The sequence below is a fragment of the Lactuca saligna genome, chromosome 8 (genome assembly GCF_052625555.1).
Source record: "Lactuca saligna cultivar CGN05327 chromosome 8, ASM5262555v1, whole genome shotgun sequence".
Taxonomy (NCBI): domain Eukaryota; kingdom Viridiplantae; phylum Streptophyta; class Magnoliopsida; order Asterales; family Asteraceae; genus Lactuca; species Lactuca saligna.
In genome coordinates this window covers 166,746,650-166,753,792 of record NC_136424.1, presented here as the reverse complement: position 1 = coordinate 166,753,792, position 7,143 = coordinate 166,746,650, and the positions used below count along the sequence as shown (strand labels likewise).

The following is a 7,143-nucleotide window of genomic DNA, read 5'->3' as shown; positions in this document are numbered from 1 at the left end:
CTATTTTACGGGTTAAAATGACCATATTTGCCAAAAAGGATTAAAAATGTAAAATTTTTGGATTTTGGGTCAAAGTTGTAAAAGTTGCGAAAAGTTTGGATTATAAATGAAAATCTTATTACTAAAGGGGCTGAAACTGCCAAAAAGTAAACATCGGGCTGAAAACACTATTTAAATAAGTCTTAGGGGTAAAAATGTCAAGAAAAATAGTTCAAGGACTTAATTTGTCATTTTTCATAAAACATACTAAAATTGCCAAGTTTACCAAAATAAGGGGTTGAATTGGTCAAACTAACATTTTTGGTCAATTATGTTAATCACTAAATAATTTGGTCAAAATATACAAAGCTTTATAACTTATGGGTTTAAATAGAAAAAACAATATCTACTTTTATAAATCTATGAATCATTATAAAACAATTTGGTGATCATTACGACATATTGATTAAACATCTTCAAAACACTAATACTATACAAAAAACATAAACATTCTAATTGTTGGGCTTGAAAGATTATAATCATGCTTATTGGGTCTTTGTGACCCATTAACATGACTTTTGGGACTAACATAAACAATACATGTTTATTGGGCCTCATGTGACACAATTAAATGCTTTAGGGACCCTCAATGGCTTTTATATGTTATTGGGTCTCAGTGGCCCATTAGTATTGCTAGTAAGGTACAAATAAATCATATGCGAAATAGGCCAACGTGTCCTTCGTATACTCAACAGCCTTAAATAACATAATTGATTAGTAGGACCTCGTGGTCCTCTTCTCCTCGTATGTTATGCTTACCTTCTATTCAAGTAAACAAAAATCAGGTCGTTACTCAAGGTTAATCAAATTCATTTGGATTAAGTGAGTAATAATGGGCGACACCAATAAGTGTTGGTCGTAGTCTATAGTTATAATCAAAGTCTCCTAGAGTAAGAGCGAGAGTTTGTGTATAGATCTATACGGGGGTGACTCCCCCACACCTAAGTTGTTCGCTACAGTTAGACTCGGCCAGTCTAGGGTGACAAAATCTTAAGATCAATTCCGACATTCACTAGAATGCCAAGACAGACGAATTAGTCATTATCATACATGGTTATAACGACTCACATAACAATCCAATACCATCTAAGTAATCAGGGGAAATCATTTTCATTCGATGTGACGATACAATAATACAAAACGATCATATTATTTTATCGGAAAACATCGGGTTTTCCAGGGAAATCAACATTATTCACTTGTACTTTCAATAACTATAATGCAAAGCTTCTCATTTATATACGTTTTGAAATCATTCATGCATATACCTACGGATCATCACACTTTTTGTATAAAAAAATTTCGTTTCAGAAAATATCGGATTTTCTGGGTTTTATAAACTACACAAAACATTTTCGTATCAAACCTGCTTATGAATTCAAGAACATTCTATATGTTGACGTTTTCAAAATAACTTCTATTCTCAGATAACAAATAAGCTGAAGAACAATTCCAAGTGTTTTAGGATGTTATGTTTCGAAAACTCTAAAACAATTTATGCTATGGATATGTAATATTTAGACAATGTACTTGATGTGAACAAGGTCAGTTTTAATGTATTAATGCATGTTGATGTTTATGTTATGTTTCATGTATATTCATTAAGATGATATTTCAATTTTAAGTCATGCAAGCCCTCGGACGTTTCCGCCATCTGGTTCGAGGGTGTGACGGATACTGGACCAGGACTCGTGCAGCTGGCAATTCTAGCTATAGAAAACATTGAGCTGAAAGGTCACATTCTCGCCCAAGTAAAGGACATCCTGTTCTATGGAAAAGATCACGAAGACGCATACATGTATATTGATGACATCAAAAACGTAGCCGACTACTTTAACATACCAAATGTGCCTCGTGAGACTGTTCTACTTAGGATGCTACCAGTTACGTTCAAGGGGGCCGTAAAAGATTGACTAAAATCACTTTCTCCAGGATCCATCAAACCATGGCAAAAGATGCGTGAAGTATTCATAGATTAGTTTTTTCCCACCATCCAAAGTAACAAGGTTGAAGAAAGTCATTGCAAACTTCGAACAACAAGGAGGCGAGTCACTCTATGAGGCATGGGAAAGATACAAAGGCTTGTTGAGGAACTTCCCTCAAAATGACCTAAACATTCAACAAGAAGTCTTCATCTTTTATGATGGAATGAATGTTACAAATAGGCAGTTACTTGACTCACAAAGACCACTCACAGAGAAGGCACCCACGTTGATAAAAGAGTTGATTGAAGATTTCTCTAAGCATTCTAGAGAATATCATAACCCAAGACATGACTCAACTAAAGGATTGGTGAACTCAGTTTCTAATGAAATGGCGGCAATGATGGCTAAGTTAGAGAGCATGGATCGTAGGATGACAAAGATGGACCAATCCATGTATGCCATCCGAGTGGGTTGTGACAACTGTAGCAGGCCTCACCTTATCAAATATTGTGACTTGGATGAGAATGGAAACCGAAAACCTCAAGTTTGTTACTCGATCGAGGATAGGTTTGATGAAGATTGGCAAAAACCTAAAAAGGAGTGGCTACACTATGAAGAATAGAAGAAGGTGAAGGAGGAGAAATTCAGATAAAAGGAAAGGGGTGTTTACAAAGAAGAAGAACCTGTTCAAGAAAAGAAAATGGATTTTGAGGATATGCTTACTTGCTTTGCATCCGCATCCGAGAAGAGACACAATGAAACTGATGCGGCGATACGAGAGCAACAAGCAATGATGAAAGAGAAGCAAGCATTGATGAGGAATTAGTCAGCCTCAATACTCAACATCAAGAAGCAACTATGGCAGCTTGAAAAATAATTCAACGAGCGTTCATCGGGCGGACTTCCAAGCAACACCGAGAAAAACCCGAGAGGAGCACATGTAAATATTGTGACGACTAGAATAGGTAAAATAGTCACTCCCCTGACCCCAGTCCCAACTGAGGATCCACAAGTGATGCAGGAAGTGGACAAAAAAAGCCAAGGATCACAAACTGACGGATTAAATTGGCGAGTTCCAGAGAATAACTCGACGAGTTTTCTATCTGAAGAGAAAAATAATCCTCCGCTCAAGTGGTATCCACCTAAATTTCCATTCCCGATCCGAGCCAGACAAGATAAAAAAAATTAATACTATAAAAAGTTCCTGGACACATCAAGGCCCTTCAAATTAACATTCCTTTCATCGAGGCGGTGGCACAAATGCCCAAGTATCCTAAATTCTTAAAATACCTTCTTACAAATAGAAAGAAGATGGAGGAGGCATCTAAGGTGGTCCTAAACAAAAATTATTCAACTGTAATGTTAAAAATTTTCCAAAGAAGATGGGTGACCCGAGTAGTTTGACTTTGCCATGTCAATTCAGAAATTTGGCTACAAGTTATGCATTGGCTGATTCGCGGGCTAGTTTGAATCTTATGCCTTATTTCTTCTTCAAGTAGTTGAACCTTCCGGATCCGAGACCATTTCGAATGGTGATTCATCTAGCAAACAAAACAGTGACATTTCCAAGGGGAATATGCGAAGATATATTGGTAAAAGTCAATAAATTCGTGTTCCCTGTGGATTTCACAATGTTAGATATGGAAGAAGACCACCAAGTGCCCATTATCCTTGGAAGACCATTAGTAAAAACCACTTGCACCATAGCGAACATAAGAGTGTTGAAACTTACCCTTCGGGTAGGAGAAGATTCAGTTACATTTGGAGTTGATCGGGCCATGAAGCATTCAAATCTTAGTGATGACACGACCTTTTTGGTGGGCATATTGGAAAAACTAATGGAAAAATAATTTACGGAATAGAAAGAAGACAAGGCGAGTCAATCCACCTCATTCTCAGATAATGACATTAGTGTTGAAAGATACCTAAAGGAGATATAGAGGCTACTCTAAGAAATCGAATACGATGAATTAACAAGACATTGGCGAGTTTATGAGACCAACTTAACGAATTAGGATGAAAATATACGATCTGACGGGATAACTAGACACAACTCGGCGAGTTCTGATGATGTACCCGACATGTTCAATCTTCAGAGTACAAAATTAGAGCTCAACACTTTGTCGGGACACTTAGAGTATGATTTTCTGGAAGAGGGTGATCAAAAACCTGTGATTATAGCTTTTGACCTTGCACCATCTCAAGAGGAAGACCTCGTTCAGGTTTTGAAGAAACGGAAGAATTCAATCGCGTGGAAGATTATAGACATAAAACGGATCATCCTTTCTTACTGCTCACAAAATATCAACCTTGAAGAAGGCACAAAACTGGTGGTGCAACATCAAAGGCAGTTGAACCCAAACATGCAAGAAGTGGTCAAGAAAGAATTTTTCAAGCTCTTAGATGGGTTATTCCCGTTGAAGTAGTCCCATCTATTATGCCAGCAAGACCTTAAACCCAACCCAAGGAAACTACACCACTACTGAAAAAGAATTGTTGGTCGTGGTTTATGCCTTTGACAAGTTTCATCCCAGTCTTATATTGTCCAAAACAACTATTTTTATTGACCATTCTGCTATCAAGTATTTTTTTTTCCAAGCAGGATGTGAAGCCAAGATTGATCTGATGGGTGATTTTACTTCAAGAATTTGACATCGAGGTCAAGGACAAAAAAGGGATGGAGAATGTAGTAGCTGACCACTTATTTAGATTGGAAAATCCAGAGAGGGATGATATGGACAACAAGGGCATTGGGGATAGCTTTCCATAGGAGTACTTAATGATGATAGTAGGGGAAGAACCATGGTATGCTGACATTGCAAACCTCTTGGCAGCCGACTTTATTCCCAAAGGGCTCACTCACCAGCAAAAGAAAAAAATTCTTTTCTGAAATAAAATATTATTTTTATGATGAGTTTTTTCTTTTTAGAAGTTGTGCAGATGGGATAATCAGAAGATCTTTATTTGGAAAAGAGATCCATGACTTTTTAGAGCATTGCCACAATGGGCCGATAAGAGGAGATCATGGGGTTCAATACACAGCTAAAAAGGTGTTTGATGATGGGTTCTATTGGCCAACAATCTTCAAAGATGCTACTACTTACGCGTGAGAGTGCAACTCCAACCAAGGGTTGGGAAATATTTCTGTGAGGAATGAAATGCCACAAAGAAACATCCAAGTGTGTGAAGTGTTTGACGTGTGGGGTGTAGACTTCATGGGACCATTTCCGTCATCTAGAGGGTATATATACATTCTTGTGGTGGTAGACTATGTTTCTTAGTGGGCAGATGCGCAGGCGTTATCTACCAATGATGCACAAGTAGTTGTGAAATTCCTAAAAAGTCTCTTTTCTAGATTTGGAGTGGCAAAAGCACTAATAATGGATAAGTGAACCCATTTTGCTAATGACAAACTAGAAAAAGGTGTTACAAACATATGGCGTACGTCATAGGTTTTTAACACCATACCATCCACAAACAAATGGGCAAATCGAGATCACAAATAGAGGACTTAAGAGAATCTTGGAAAGATCGGTGGGTAGTAATAGGAAAGATTGGGATGATAAACCCGATAATGCACTTTGGGCATTTCGGACTGCATTCAAGACACCCATTGGAACCACACCTTATAGGTTAGTTTATGGGAAACAAATTTCATCTACCAGTGGAACTCGAGCATAAAGCTTACTAGGCCTTGAACACAAGTAATTTTGAACTAAATGAGTTACATGCCAATCGACTCTTTCAAATGAATGTCTTAGAGGAATTGAGGAATGAGTCATACACCAACTCGTTGATTTATAAAGATAAGACAAAAAGGTGGCATGATGCAAGGTTGAAAAGGAATAAGGAATTTGAAGCTTGCCAAAAAGTTCTCTTATACAATTCTTGGTTAAAGCTTTTTCTTGGAAAATTGCACACTTGATGGTCCGGGCCTTTCATGATTAAGCATGTATATCCATATGGGGTGATTGAGCTATGGAACAAGGGTAGGTCAAGTTTCAAGTTCAATGGGCATAGGGTTAAACACTATGAATAAGGAATGTCGAGCGAAGAAAAGTTTGAAGAGAGCATGTATTTGGAGAAAGACGCTACAACGTATAGCGGGAAGGCGTCCAACTAAAGACACCTCAAAAAGAAGCACTTGCAGGAGGAAACTCGTCATTTGAGTTTGCTTTCTTTCCCATTTTTCTTTTTTTCATTTTTCGACTTTTATTTCCTTTATTTCTTAAGTATTTTGCTAGGATTTTCAGTCTTAGTCTTCTAATATTTTAAAAAATGTTGTTTGAGGGAAAGCAAGGTTTGAGTGTGGGGTGTGGTGGAAAATTTTTTGTGAAAAAAAAATTAAAAAAATATTGTTCAGTACCTTCAACTCGTCAAGTATGAGTTGTGCACTCGACGAGTTGAAGCGAGAATTGGCGACTTTTGTTTAGCACCTATCTCTGCTCGACGAGTTTGGGTACCCAAATTCAACGAGTTGAGTTTTATTACCAAAAATAAAAAATGATTTTTAAACTCGGTGAAATAAGGGTTTTACCCTAAAAGGCAAAATGGACAGTTTCTCAACCATTACCCCTAACTCGCCGAGCTTTTCCTCTCGAAGAACAAACTTTCATCTCTTCCGATTTTACTCGAATTTCCACAAGAAAGGTAAGATTTTTAGCACTCAATTCTGTTAAAGTAAAGATTTTTATGAGTATTATGTTTAATTCAGTTGAAAGAACCCCCGATTTTGAACTTGGCATAAACTCTAAGATTTCAATTTTGAGCAAATTAGGTTGTTTAAACTGGTTTATCTTGTGATTTAATACATGATATGATATCCTAAACAAACCCCTAAAGTGATTTCAAGTTTATATGGTCGTTTGAGGTCGAATCATATCTGAATTTTCGAAGTGTTCAAAGAACCCGTCGAGTTGCTCATACAACTCGACAAGTTGTGATTCCAGAAACCCCAATTTCAACTTACAATTCATCTTAAACCTTTTTTGTTGTTTGTTTTGAAGAAATTTGAGGAAAAATAGCAGAGGGCAACAAATTCCAATAGAGCAAGGGGATTTCCATTGGTATAACTTTCCTCAAGTGGTATAAAAAGGACTTTGGTTTAATGGAAAAACAAGTTAGAGACATTGAAGAAGAACGAGTTATATTTGGCAAATGAACTGAATTAGTCATGGTT

The 7,143-nt window shown here is 37.1% G+C and overlaps 1 non-coding gene across 1 annotated transcript; it reads right to left on the bottom strand.

The window, feature by feature from the left end:
* Positions 1–2,043: 2,043 nt before the first annotated feature.
* Positions 2,044–2,150, bottom strand: LOC145013650 (small nucleolar RNA R71). Its single transcript, XR_013665198.1, has one exon. It is a non-coding gene; the product is annotated as a small nucleolar RNA R71 (small nucleolar RNA).
* Between the last annotated feature and the right edge of the window lie 4,993 nt (positions 2,151–7,143).